Source organism: Leopardus geoffroyi, chromosome C1 (genome assembly GCF_018350155.1).
Source record: "Leopardus geoffroyi isolate Oge1 chromosome C1, O.geoffroyi_Oge1_pat1.0, whole genome shotgun sequence".
In the NCBI taxonomy this organism is placed as follows: Eukaryota; Metazoa; Chordata; class Mammalia; order Carnivora; family Felidae; genus Leopardus; species Leopardus geoffroyi.
The window spans coordinates 16,943,227-16,958,059 of NC_059328.1; the positions used below are offsets into that span (position 1 = coordinate 16,943,227).

The 14,833-nt window shown below is 53.6% G+C and overlaps 1 protein-coding gene across 5 annotated transcripts in view; it reads left to right on the forward strand.

Moving 5' to 3' along the window:
• The window catches only part of EPHB2 (EPH receptor B2), a 194,221-nt gene that overhangs the window by 143,864 nt on the left and 35,524 nt on the right, over nucleotides 1-14,833 (forward strand). The gene's annotated exons all lie outside the window — the stretch shown is intronic.

The following is a 14,833-nucleotide window of genomic DNA, read 5'->3' on the forward strand; positions in this document are numbered from 1 at the left end:
AACCGCTGTCGTTTGGTGAATGTGTGTCGTTGAAGGTAAGTGTGAAGCTGCTATAACAAAAAGGGTTCAGTGGCTTAAAGTTAACACAGAAATTCAGGCTTCTCCCCTGTGAGAGTCCACAGGTGAGCAATCCAGGCTAGTGGGTAGATCGGATCCACTCGGAGACTCGGGGGCCCGGGTTCTTCCGTGTGCGTCAGCGGCCCCCACGCCCCCTGCCTGTGTGCACGACCGACGCTGAGGTGCAGGCCTGTCTGTGCTCCGGCCTGCGGGGAGGGTGGGAGAGAGAGGACGCAGGGCCACAGTAATGTTCCAAGCCGGGTATGCAGGAGTGGCACCTGTCACTTCTGTGCACCTTCCCCCGGAAAGAGCTTGGTCATCAGGGGATGCGACCCCTCGAAGCCTAACTTAGACCTCTCACAGTGGGCGGTGGGGACACAGCCAGGAGACATCTAGCAGTTTCCACAGGTGTCTTCTGTGAACGTCCCGCCCCCTCCAGTTCAACTCAGGCAAACTTTCCTCCCTCGGCTCACCTTTCATAATCCTTTCTGGGACCCCACGTCGCTCCATCTTCTGCCCTACTTCCCTCATGGCAAAAAAAAGTTGCCAAACAAGGCAGTCTCACCACTGCTGCCATTCCTTCCTCAGTCCACTCCACGCAGGCTTCTGGCCCCTTCTCTCCACCAAGACCACTGTCCTCTGGGTCGCCAGTGACCCCCATGTGCCCAGGTCCAGGAGACACTTTCCAGCCTCATCCCCCAACCAAGGGCCACATGAGATTTTCAAGGACCTCATGGGACCTATAGGCTGAAAACTGAGTGTGCCCCTCAGTTATTCAGTCAACAACCCTTGCCCAGCTTCCGCCGTGAGCATGGTCTGGGGGGCCCTGTCCAAGGAAGAGCCAAGGGAGGCCAGGCTCCAGGAGAAAAGGTGAGTGGGCTACCCACCTTATCCTTCTGATGTCAAGTGAGACCCACACAGTAAGTGCACAGGGGATCCAGAGATATAGGTCTAGGGAGGCTTCCTGTAAGAGGCAGGATTTGACCTGTAGTTTAAAGGACCAAAAAAAATTTGAAGGGAGTGATAGAAAGAAATGTCTTATGGGGCACCTGGGTGGCTCAGTCAGTTAAGCGTCCAGCTTTGGCTCAGGTCATGATCTCATGGTTTGTGGGTTCGAGCCCCACATCAGGCTCTATGCTGACAGCTCGGAGCCTGGAGCCTGCTTCATATTCTCTGTCTCCCTCTCTCTCTCTGCCCCTCCCCTGCTTATGCTCTGTCTCTCTCTCAAAAATAAATAAAAACATTAAAAAAAAAAAAAAAAGAATGAGGAAGGACATGAACAAGGACATGGAAGGAAAAGGGGCCAACCAGCTCTACCTGGCTGAGGGGTACTTTCCATACATGACCTCACTGCATACCCCTGGCCTCCTTGAGTAGGAGACATCCATGCCCCCATTTGACAGATGATGGTCAGAGAAGTTGAGTCACAAAGCAGGAAGGGTAAGAGACAGGAATTAACTAGGACAAACAGATTGTGCTTGGGCACAATCCAGGGTATGTCCGAGGACATTGGGTTTGATGGTGTGTGAGAGCGAGTGCATGTGTAAGAATTGTGGGTGCATCACTGTATGTGTTTGGGCGACCATGTGTTTATGATTGTGATTACATGTTCTGTGGCCATGTGGCTTCTTATTTATACATGCATTCATGAGCATGGGTGTGTCTGAATGTGAGGGGCTTGGAGGGGGGGTGTGTTTGAGCACGAGTTTATACGTATGAATGTGGCCCTGCCTCTCTGTGTGTTTGTGTATGAGAAGGAGCGTGGTTTTGTTTGTGAATGGTTGCGGTCTCGCTGTGGCCAACAGGGCATATTTGTGAGCATGTGCCTGCAGTTCTTGTGGGGTCATGGGTGCATTTCAGCCCCACTCAGATTGGGGATCCGGATGGAGCTGACGCAAGGCAGGCAATCTGAGAGAACCAACAGCTGTTGGTAAAGACACCTCACAGATTATGAAGCCTCAGCTCCTCAGCTGTGAGGCTGTCCAACTGGACAAAGCTCTGAGGTAGGAAAGCCCAGGCTCCTGGTAGTGGGGGGAATGGAGGTAGAGGAGAGGGAGTTCTTTCCCTGGCTGTAGCAGCCTCCCTTGGACCTATTTGGGAACCCTGAGGGAGGCCTACTCAAGAAGCCTCAGCTTATTAGCTGCAAGGAGTAGAGTCTGGCTGCTTGAGCTGGACCCTAGTTCCCAGAGATTAGAGATGGAACAGAGTGGAAGTGAGAGGCTTCCAGAGGAGAAGGTGCAAGGGGGAGCCCTCAGGATTGAAAGACAGAGGCAGTGAGAAACAAGCACTGGATTCAAACCTGAGTTTGAATCCCAGCTTTGCCGTTGATTTGCTGCATGGCCTCAGTGTATCAGTCAGCTATTGCTGTAACAATGCTGCATAACAAAACCACCCCCAAAACTTAGTAGTTTACAACAATGAACATTTATTTTCTCACTCACTAGTCTGTGGGGCAGCTAGGGTTTAGCTACTCTGCAGCAGGGCTCTCTATTCTGGGCAGGACTCCAGAATGTGGGTTGGATTCAGTCTGTTCCATATGTCTCCCATTCCCCTTGGACCGGCAGCCACCCAGGCTCGTTTCTCTTATGGTGAATGCTGGGAGCACAAGTGGCCGGGCCAAGCCATGCCACACAAACACATGCCTCTGCTTGGGACACAGTCACCAACAGCAAATGAGCCCTGCAGAGTTACTTGGCAAAGGGTGTGGGTGCACAATCCTGTTCCAAGAGGCAGAGCTGAGATAACTGATCCAACCCATCACACTCGTGAAAATCACTGCCTCCCTCAGGGCCTCCATTTTTCCACCAAATTGTGCATCAGAACTATACGAGAGCTTTTCCAGAACACAAGTTCTTGGCCCTACCTCAGACCTGCTAAATCAGAATTCCTGGAGTGGGCTCTAGGAATCTGCATTTGTAACAAGTGGCTCAAGTATTCCTTACCGTGAGACAAACTCGGGAAACCCGGGTCTAAGCAAGTCTAAGCCCCTGTATGCCCTCAAAGCCCTGGGGCTTTCTAGATCACAAACACCCTATCTCCCTCCTCTTTGTTTCAAGCCCCTTGACAAGCTGACTCTCTCACAGATGGTCAGAGCCCAGCTGCACCCAGCTGTGCAGCCACACCACACCCTCAGCACATTATCCCCATTTGCCAGAGAAGGAAACAGAGACCCGGAGAGATAGAGCCATTTATGCGAAGTCCCACGAGTAAGTGGCCTCAACTAGGATATAAACTCAGAACTATGTGACTGCAAATCTATACTAGAGAAGACAGAGTTCCTGCCCTTGGGGATTGATGCCCTGGTTGGAAAGACATGGATGCAGCATCTACATCAAAGAGGGAATGAATAAGGGCCCAAGGATGTATATGGGGAGGTGAGAGAGATCACAGGCAGGAAAGATCATTTCCTCCTGGAGAACGGGAGGAGGGCAAGTCATGGAAGCCTTCCTGGAAGAAGAGGCATTTGAGCTTGGCTTTGGAGAAAGGAGAAGCTTGTAAGAAAAAGAGATGGAATCCTGCAGGGAGGAAGGTGTCCCAGGGGAGGGAAGTGCGGGAGGCAAGCCGGAGGGAGAGTTCTTTTTGTTCCTCTGCACGTGTTCCCTCTGCCTGGATTGCTTTTCTCCTCACTCTTCTTTCAGACTTTAGCTCATCTTTATTGGCCTTCCTGACTTGGTCACACCCCCAGCACCATGGCCCTCAAGCTTCCCTGGTTGAGATTTTAGCCTTATGCCTTTGATCGTGGCGTTCCTGTCTGTCTCCCCCGCCATCAGCACGTGATGGTACACAATGGGTCTGCTTTTCCTCACCACGGTTTTCCCGGCACCTGGCCAGGGGCACACCACAGTGAATGCTCAGTGAACATTTGCAGAAGGGCTCAGGGAAGCATGGAGTGAGGTGGGGTGTAGAGAATTACGATAGGCTGGAAAGCAAGGCTGGGGACTTGATTTCCAGACAAATGCATTCAGTGGTCGGTTTTAATCAGACCCTAAAATTCAACATATAAATATCTAACTCATTGCCTTAAAAGGAAAAAGTATTCTTTTTGGGCAAGTGACTGGGCCTTGCTCACACTCCCTTGGCATTCACTGGGGCCAGAGCTGCCTTCTGACTTCATAAAGCCGTCATGCCACCTTCGAACCACACTCCGCCATCCTGGAACGCCTTTCCGCCCTGTTTTCATGCGTGCTCTCAGGGCCCCCTGGAGAAAGGAGGCCAGGCTGGGCCGCACATCCCCACTTGAAGGAGGAAGAAACAGGCACGAGGAGAGGCCAAGCATGTGCCCAGGGCCACTCAGCTGGGAAGGGGCAGACGCAGGATGGTCTGCTGTCCAGAGTCTGTGGCCCTCGACACAAACAAGCAAGACAACCCAGGGGATGGGAGGGAGGAGCGCGGGCATCGGGGCGGGCGTCCGAAGAGAGCCTCTCTGTGGAGGTGGTATTTAAGCGGAGATCCAAATCACAAGGCGGTGACGGCCTTGCAGACCCGGGGCGCGTGTGGCACTTCTGTAACGTGGGGCTCGTCCTCAGGGACAGCGTCCAGTACTCTTGGCCGCCCTCCGGGGCTGTGATGGATACCACCTCACCCGGAGCAAGCTCCGGGCAGCCGTGCCCCTGCCCAGTTTGAGACGGGCCGGGAAGGGTCTGGGTTTGGGAGTCTGGCACACAAACCTGGCTTAGGATCAAGCCTGGATGCTCGCTGGCGCAAAGCCTTAGCCGAGTCACTTAGCCCACATCTGAACGCATCTCCTCGTGAGTGTCACCGCCCCTCCTTGCGGGACGGCTGGGATGTTCTGAGGTCATGTCTCAAGGTGCCCCCCAGGCTGCCTCCCAGGCTGCCTGCCTGCAGCAGGCAGAAAGCAGAGCTCGTCTTTTATTCACCCGGATCATAATAATGGCTCGCATCTATCGAGTGTTTACTGTGTGCCAGACACGGGCCCAAGTCCTTGGCGGTGAATCTTCACATCGACTCCATGAGGTGGGTCCTCTTCTTATCCTGTCTCATGGGTGAGGACAGTAAGGCATCGGGAATATAGGGACTTGCCTGCAGTCACCAGGCAGGCAGCGGCAGAGTGAGTAACATCACCGCATATTTGGGGCCCCGGGCTGGCCGGACTGAAGCTTCTGCAGAAGTGGGGCAGGCTGTGCGCATGGGCCCATTCACACCATAGCCTGGCTGGCAAATGCAGTCTTTGGCATCTCCTATACTCAACAGCAGATTGGCCAGTTAGGAAGCTCCCCTGTTGTCACATCCTAGTGGGTCGTGTGGGCAAAAATGCGTCCTGGGTGCTGAGCTCGGCCCTCGTCCCACACCGCGCTTTCCGAGTTGTGTGACCAGGCTGCATGGGAGACGTCTCTTCTCTGAGCCTCACCTTCAAAATGGGTATTGATCTATCACTGCAGCTTTGCCAGATGGTGTCCGGATTAGCAATCGTGTAGACAGAGCGCCTAGCACACGGTAAGTACGTGGATAAGATATGTCAGCTAGGCCTCAAACAAAATCGGAAGGTGTCTCAGCTATGACAAAATACCACAAACTCAGCAGCTTAGAATGAGACGCAGCTCCTGTCTCACAGCTCTGTAGGCAGAAGACTAGTCTGGATCCCTTCAGGCCCAAATCAAGCTGTCGGCAGGGCCACATTCCTTTCTGACGGCTCTAAGGGATGATCTGTTTCCTTGCTCGGTCAGGTGCCAGCAGAACTCAGTGCCCCGGGACGGTAGGAGCGAGGTCTCCCTTTCCTTGCCGGCTGGCAGCTGCCCTTAGCCCGGAAGACCCTCTCTCCAGCCCCTGCACGTGGCCCCCCCAACTCAAAAGCTTCAACAGGGCATCAAGTGTCTTCACGCCCCAGCTCTCCGGTTCTCTGACTCTCCGCTGGGAAACGTTCTCCTCCTTTAAAGGCTCAATAGATTAGATTGGGTCTACCTGGATAATCCAGGATAATCTCCCCATCTCAAGGGCATAACCTTAATCGCATTGGCAAAGTCCCTGTTGCCACGTAAGGTAACATATTCACAGATTCTGGGGTTAGGATGTGGATATCTTCGGGGGTCTGCCTGTCGTCGAAGGTAACATAAGCCAAATTAAAGCACATCAGCATCGGCAGGGGCCCTGCAGGGCAAACCTTTTTTTTTTTTTTTTAGAGAGAGGAAGACCGAAGCCCAGAGAGGTTCCTAAGTAGCTGTCCAGGATGACACAGCAGGTCTGTGGCAGAGCCAGTCTCCAGACCCTGGCCCGGTGTCACGGCCCCTGCCCGTGACACCACTCCACATGGCTTTCTCATGGAAAGACTTTCAACTTTCCAAAGCCCCTTCTGCCAGCGTGTTCTCCTCTGATCCTCCCGCCCTCCTGGGAGGCGGGCATACAGTGCCTTCGTCTCTAGAACTGGCACGAGCGTGTACTCACCTACTTCTCTTCCTGGGGGCCAAGAGGATCAGAAGGAGATATGGGCCAAGAGAGCCCCCAGTGAGGCCCAGGCCTGGGGAAATGAAGAGAGAGGGAGAGGGCACTTCCCTCCCCAGGCCGAGCCCTCTGCACGCATCGGCCTCTTTGATCCCCCCAAGCTTTCTACGGGGAAGGCACTGCTGGTCTAGAGTAGCAGTTAAGATTGAGTTTGGCTGCATATAACAGGAAGAAAAGTAAGAGATGCTGTTTGACAATCAACCACAACACCAACGGCATAAAAACAAGCATTCACCTAGCTCACAGGTCTCCAGATTGGCCAGGTGGGTTGCGGGGTGGGGGGAGGGGGGGGGTTGGTGGGCAGGCATATTCATACGTTTGCACTCCCTCTACTCCGGGGTATTTGGCAGCTCTTGGGATATTTTCAGGGCCTTATGGCATGTTTGAGGTTGACTGCTGTCAGACTGTCAGGATGGTCCTGGCTGGGACAACAAGGGCAATAACTCTGTTCTCTGTGTCTCTTCTTCATCAGGTCGGGCTGGGCATGTTCTTATGGCAATCACAGGGAACCAAGACAGCCAGCAGATATATGCAAGGGCTTTTCAGGCTCTGCCTATATCATGTTTGTTTATATCCCATTGGCCAAAGCAAGTCACATGGCTAAGCCTAGAGTTGGGGGGCAGGATTACACAAGTTATAGGGCAAAGAGTATAGATACAATGAGGTGGTTAATAATACAACCAATCTACCATCGTGGCTTAGACAAAACGGAGGTTTATTTTTCTTATATGTAAAGGATGTCAGAAGACAGGAGTTTGGGCAACTCCATGGAATCATGATGGATCCAGGCCCCCCAGCGCACAGCCTCTTGTCCTTTATAGGCCAGAATGGTTACAAGAGCTCCCGCTATCACATCCATGTTCCAGGCAGCAGGATGGAAGAAAGAGAGTGAGAAGGCTCTTCCCTTTGAAAAAAACTTCCTAGAGGTCCCACATACTACATTAGCTTTATGTCTCATTGGCACACATATTGTCACATGGCCACTCATAGCTACTAGAGAGTTTAGGAATATGTAGTCGTTTATTTGGGCACAATGTGCCTAGCTAAGAACCAAGTTTTGTTAATTTGACAAAGAAAGAATGGGGATTTGGTAGGCAGTAAGTCATATCTGCCACATCCCATTTTACGAGTGAGGAAACTGGACTCAGAGTGAAAAGTAACTTGCCTGAGGTCACACAGTCACCTGGGCGTTAGAGAGCTAGGATCTGAACCCTGAACGCTGCCTCTTCTCCCTTCGACCACCGTCACCACCATTCAAGAGCCTTTCTGAGCTCTCAGCTACTCACAGGGCTGCTTAAGAGTCTGAACAGCCCAGGGGCACCTGGCTTGCTCAGTTGGAGGATCAGGCGGCTCTCGATCTCAGGGTGGTGAGATCGAGCCCCACGTTAGGTGTAGAGCTTACTTAAATTAAATAATTAAAATTAAAAAAAAAAAAAAATCTGAGCAGCCCAGACAGCGACATATGGCCGACGTCCCGTGGCCCCTTACTCTGGACCAAGTCCTATGCTAAGCACTTTACACGCTGGTTTTCATTTAACCTCCCAACATCCATGCCATTGTCCCCATTCTATAGAGGAGAAACTGAGGCACTGAGGGGTGAGATATGCTGCCTTGACTACCGGATTTGAAGCTTGGGCTGTCACCATCTTGCTAGTCCGGGTGCTGGGGTAGGACTGGGTCCCACTCAGCAGCCAGAGGTAAGATCAAGGCTGTTCAGCAGCCCCCTAGGAGGTGGGCCATTGGATGTTTCCACCATACCAAGCCCAAGGCGTGGCCTTAGCCTGCTCGGATCGTGCTTATGGCTCCCGCCAAGTACTCAGGGAGAAAAAACCAACCTGGGTGCCTGGGTCCTGATCCCACCAGCTAAGGTACCATGGGCAGGAGACTTGACCTGATTCTCGCTTTCCTCATCTGTGAAGTGGATGTGATGAACCCCACTCCATCTGATTGGGTAGCACCCAGCAGGTGCTGTTAAATCTATGCCAAATCTGGGGCGCCTGGGTGGCGCAGTTGGTTAAGCGTCCGACTTCAGCCAGGTCACGATCTCGCGGTCCGGGAGTTCGAGCCCCGCGTCGGGCTCTGGGCTGATGGCTCAGAGCCTGGAGCCTGTTTCCGATTCTGTGTCTCCCTCTCTCTCTGCCCCTCCCCCGTTCATGCTCTGTCTCTCTCTGTCCCAAAAATAAATAAAAACGTTGAAAAAAAAATTAAAAAAAAAAAAATCTATGCCGAATCAAGGGAAGAATGAATGTGCAGATGAACAGCCACCCTAGACAGGAGCCTTTCTCAGGTTCAAGGAAAGAGATACTATCTCCTGGACCTGATTTTTGTTGTTATGGGTTTTTTTTCCCCAAAAATGTATTTCACAAACTGCTACTTCCAAAACACATTAATAGCTGTTATGTGAAAAAGAGGCTCTAAAGCCAAATGAGACCTCAACCACCCGGTTAACCGGGTCTCTCCCCTGCAGGACCTCTCAGAGCCTTGAACAAAGGAGTGTGCAGTATGAGTGTAGCAGGGGTCTAGAACTCTGTGTTTCTCTGACTTTCTTGGCCACAGAGCTCCTTTGCTTTGTAGAAAAGTGCCACCTTGGCACCAGTTCCCAACTATTCCTTCTTTTCTGTCCACAGCCCTGTTTGGTCCCATCAGAAAGAAACGAGGCCCATTTTCTGGACGTGTTTTATTTGTGGAAATTCTGTTGTGACAGTTATGATCAGGCCACCCAGAATTGCAGTTGGATTGTCAGGAGTTTACTGTATTGCTACAGTCAAAACAGCTCTCCCATTATCCACCGGAAATTCTAGGAGTCTTGTCACGGGGAAGGTGTTCCTGCTAGAGACCCTGGAGAATGCAAGCACAGTAATAATTGACTGTTGTGGCATTGTTGGCTGCCTGGTTGGCAGGAGGCTCCGTGTGACATCGCAAGTGGGCAGGGGCTCTGAGGGAGAGCCAACTGCCCATCATAGAAGCTGCGCTGCCTTCCCCCGGCCGCTGCCGGAAGACATTGCTCCGGGTCCCAACCCCCAAGGTCAGTGACTCAGACATCCTCCTGAAGGTGCCAGGAAAGGTGAGAGGCTGCCCTTCTTTTTCTCCTTCCTTCCTCCAGTATATTGATAAATGCTTCTTCTGAGCCACACACTGTTCCAGGCACGAGGGATAAAGGGTTGAATAAGAGAGATGAGATCCCTGCCCTCAGATAGAGTTAGTGCTACAAAGTAAAGAAAGCTGGGGGGGAAGGCAAGTGACAGAGGGGGAGGGTGGGTGGACAGGGAGTGCTCTCTGAGGAGGGGCGGTTTAGCTGAGATGTGAGTGAGGAGGCCATGGAGATCTGGGGGATGAGGTGTCCAGGCAGAAACACTGTGGGGCCAACGCCCTGAGAGAAAAATGATGACCTTGGTGTGATTGGAAACAGAAAGGCGGCCAGTCTGGATGGCACTTGGGAGTAAAGGAGCAAGTTGCAGGTAGCTGGCAGGTGCCGGGCAGGTGGGCCCTGAGGCCACGTGGGGCATCCGTGCGTCATTCAGGGGGTGGTGGGGAGTCAGGTGCAGTGAAGACGTCACAGATGCAGCGGGATCTGCTACTGGGGCTTGGGGTGGGGTCTCACACCGCCAGTGCTCAGCGCCTTCTCCCCACTGCTCTAAGCTCCCGGCGTCTCCTTACTGGTGAAAGGGGAAAGGCCAAACACACTCGGGGGTCTCCTTCCTGCCTCAGAGCTCAGGGCTGTGGAGGTCAAGCTGGGCAAGGTCCAAACCCACTCCCTCTTGAAGTAGCCAGGGTCACAGGCCTCCTGTCTTCCTGCCCATCAAAGGCTCCTGGTCCCAGAAGGCTCTGAGAGGCCACCTGACTCAACCCCCCTCGTGCCCTGAGAGGGAGACGGGGCACATGCGGAAAGCACTTCCTCAAGTCTCAACTGACGAAGGGACTGGACACTCCCCCAGGGCTCGCTGGGGACAGCAGGGCCCCTGACCACCTGCTCCAGCCAAGCAGGCCCTGCCTGGCCAGGCTCCCCTCTTCCCCTCTCGGCCACAAGCCTCTTTTGTGCTTACTCCCTGGGGCTCCATCTCCTTGCAGGGGTCACAGGGCACCACTGACCCCAGCCCCCTGCCGGTGTGCCCTGCTGGTAATTGAAAATACCAGAATTCCCTGAAGACCAACTTACAGGGAAACCTGATACCCCAGGGTGGGCGGTGGACAGCAGGAGGGATGGGAGAACATCCAGCTGTTCCCTCTTCTCCACCATTAATCCCCCTGGATTCCAGGAGAAAGGCCAGCCCCGCTTGGCCCCCACTGGCCGGCCTTGATCATCTTCCCAGCAAATGCCGCCTCCTTGCCACGCCCAGGGTTACGGGACTTATGGGATCAGAGCCCGGGTTAGCTGCCTGTAACCCAAGCCTGCCGGCTAAGCCCCCCAAGCCCAGACCCCCATGGCTGTGTGGGACCCGCCCGCATAACAGCTGAGCTCCCGGAGCCGAGGAGGGCCAGGCAGTGGTGGGTAAGGTGAGTCAGCGGGAGCCGAGTGGAGCTAGCTTTGCAGCAACAGGATGGGAGCCGGCCCAGGATGTCCTCAGAGGCCCTCTGAAGTCCCCTGGTTTCCAGACCCCCCCTGCTCAGCCTGCATCAGCTGCAGCCAATAGAAGGGAAGGGTGTGTTGGACTTGGGTGGGCCTGGGTTCAAATCCCAGCGTCACCGCCTGATAACCATGTGACTTTGGGCGAGCAAGTTACTTCCTACCGCAATGCCTCCATTTCCTCTTCTATAAAATGGGTATAATAAGAATACCAGCCTCATGGGGTTAGTATGAGTGTTAAAGGAGTTCACTATGTAACGCATTTGGAAAAGCACCTGGCATAGAGTGAACAGGTGAGAGTCAGGTGTGGGCCTTCCTTACGTTTTTCAACTGGGCGTCATGGGGCATACAGGCATTGTCGAGATAACGAGCTCGTATGTCATTTGAGGAGCAGGTTGCCACTCCTTCTGCAGCCCTTCTGTGGCTCCCCAGTGCCTTCAGGACAAGGCAGGCTCCTGGGCAGCCTACAACTTCTTGTCCCCCTGCTTTAAGACCCTCCAGAGCTGCAGGCTCCAGAGGGAGTTACCCTGGGCTGATGAGAGGGGCAGTCTCTGCAGATGCCAGGCCGTGAGAAGTAATTTGGTGGATGGAAGATCTACTCAACCGGGATTCAGATGGTCTGAGATCTTATGCCAGCCCCTACCTGCTGTGTGATCTTGGATAAGTCACTTTCCTTCTCTGGTCCTACATCTACTACTCCTCAAAGTGTGGTCCACAAACCAGCAGCATCAACTTCCCGAGGAGCTTGTTAGAACCGCGAATCCTCAGTCCCCACCATGTATCTTGGTTGGGGGGGGGGGGTGCCCAGCAATGTGGGTTTTAACAAAGTCTGGTTATCTCCTTATCCCCTCTCAAGTTTGAAAAGTGCAATCATCTTTAGGGATGGGAGGTGAAATCACAGGGAAAGAGGGGAAGGGAACAGCCTTGCCCCTTCTCAGGCCTGCATCACCTTGGCCGAGTCCTGACACCGGGGCTGGGACCCAGGAGCTCCAGCCTGGAGCAGACACTCGTTGTGTGAAACAAATATGCTTTCTCCCCTTAGGCTGCAAGCACCTGGAAGGCAGGGACCCTGAGAGGTTCCTCTCTTGAGCCCCAGAACCCGGTGTCACGCTGGCATCATAGCAATTCTGTGAATTGACATCTTTTTTCCAGCTTTATTGAGATATTATTGACATATAACATGTGAAAGTTTAAGGTATATGATGTGATGTCTTGATACATGTATATACTGCAAAACGATTACCACAGTTAGGTTAGTTAGCACCTCCATCCGACCGCTCACGTAACTGCCATTTTCGGGTGTGTGGTTATAACATTTAAGATCTGCTCTCTTTACGACTTAACTGTTACGCACTATAGTATTGTTTATTATAATCACCAAGCTGTCCATGAGCTCCCCAGAACTTCTTAGAGCTAAAAGTTTATACCCTTTGACCAGCATGTCCTGGCCCACAGCCCCTGGTACCATCCTACCCAGTTGAGATGTTCGCTTGTTTGTTTCTATTTGTTTGTTTGTTAAGGAAGTTTTACGCCCAGTGTGGGGCTCAAACTCACAACCCCAAGATCAAGAGTCGCGTGCTCCACTGACTGAGCCAGCCAAGTGCCCCTGGAAATGTTTTTAATGATATCTCCCTCCTGCTGGTGCCAGGCACCGTGGTGAGCTCTGTACACATATTTCTCCTTTTATACTCATAGCATCATTGCCAGGTAAGGGTCCCCATGTGACAGGTGTGGAAACTGAGGCTCAGAGAAGTTGAGAGAGCTTGCTGAAGGCCACAGCACGGGGGAGGGGAGGGATGAGGATTTGCCAGCAGTCTGATTCCACCCTCCGGCTCCCAACCACTAAGCCGGACCGCCTTCCTGGGGCTGGATTGGAACCTTCCCACCAGGGAAGATTCTACGGGTCTCCGCGGAAAGCGCCAGGTGACTGAGTTCGTGTAGTTGTGGCTTAATGGCAATACTGCTCACCCAGGCTTGTGGGTGCTGTGTGTGTCCGATGCTCCACAGATACGACGGACGTGCAGTGACGGCACACTCTGTCAGTGGAAGCGGGCTGCAGCAGGCGGGAGAGGAGGGTGGACAGCCTGGCCTCACAGGGGAGCCGGGGCCTCCGGCAGTCCAGAAGAACAGAGTGCTCAGCTCCACACAGAGGCAGCTCCGAAGGGAGAGACGGGGCTGGGCTGGACACGGGGTCAGAGAATGAGGGCACAGTTGCAGGGACTGCTCTGAGGGCCAGCAGGGAGCATAGCTGGGGGCAGGATAGCTCAGCTCCAGGCCCAACTGAGCTCGTCACTAGCTGTGTGACCTTGGGGAAGTCACCATGCTTCTCTAGCCTCAGTCTCCTCTTCTGCAGATTGTGGATCTCAACCCCCATCCCACACTGTTGTCGAGAGAACCGAATCAGGTGACACGGGGCAGCTGCTCAGTGCACAGTGGCAACACCCCAGTGACCCTGGTGAACGCTCACAGCCATGCTGAGCTTTGGACAGGATCTCAAACACCCGCTCCCCACGACAGCCCTCAGGGGGCATGTTGCCCTCAGGCCCATTTTACAGATGAGGAAACCGGGACACTGAGAGCTCTGACTGCCCCTCCTTTGTGCTCTGACAATTAACCTCATCAGTTTCTGGTGAGCATTTGGCCGGAGCCGGGCTGACGGCTCAGTAGCAAGTGCTGTACTCGAGAAGAGCCTGAGGTGCCAGGTTCAAGTCTAGCCTCCACGGCCTTGCTGCATGACCCTTGAGCAGACTATGCAACAACTCTGAGCCTCAGTTTCCCCCTCTGTAAACTGGGGATACTAATAGCCCCTAGCTAATGGGGCAGTTGTGAAAATTCTCTGCTTCACCTATGTTAATAGGCGTAAAGAGCCTGGAACAGCGCTGGGAACAGAGTAGGGGCTCAGTAAGTGTTAGGTTAGTGGCTTTATCATTGCTATTATTATACACATCTGCACAGCCCTGAAAGTCCTTCAAGCGACTTCGTGGAGCAGGAGAAACCTCACTTCCCGTCCCCAGGCATCTGGTGAGAATGCGTTGCTTTGCGCGGCCACTTACTATCTGGATAGCCTCGGGCAAGACACTTTACTCTGGTTCTCAGGCTTCCCATCTGCCAAATGGGCCGAAGGAGGTCTGCTTCCTAGGCTGTTGTGAGGATTAAATGAGGTAATATGCACGTCCACATGGGCATAGCACAGGGCCCAGCACGTCGTAGGGCCCCTTCGCTCACGTTGGGGTCTCCTGATTCTCTGGGAAGCAATAAGGAAGACAGAGTACCCCTGTTTGACTGAGGGAGAAACTGCAGGGAGCAGGGGCCTGATCTTCCCAAGAGGCCTGCTGCCCCGGCAAGGCTAGGGCCGAGCTGAGAGCCAGACAGCACTCTTGTGGTGCAGAAAGAACAGAGGCTTGTCAGCGATGCCTGGACCAAGCTCCAAGTCAAAGGTCACGGTGCTGCCACCCTGTCTCGGGTGTCTTGGGCCAGTTTCCCACAGGTACTTGGCGCTGGAGGGAAGCCAGACCCGCTCAGACTCATGCTGGCCTCTGGGCTGATCCAACTCCAGGCCGAGGGCTGCCCAGGAAGAACAGGCAGGGAGCGTTCAAGCTGCAGGACCCCAGGGACCTTCCAGCCTGTTCATGGTCCAGAGGAAGAAGCCAGGTCCAGAGGTGGGAGACAGCTTGCCTAAGGTCACACAGTCAGCGAGCAGCAGGCCAGAGAGCAGAGCCCGGGTCTTCTAACCAACACCCCGGGGAGGAAGGGACA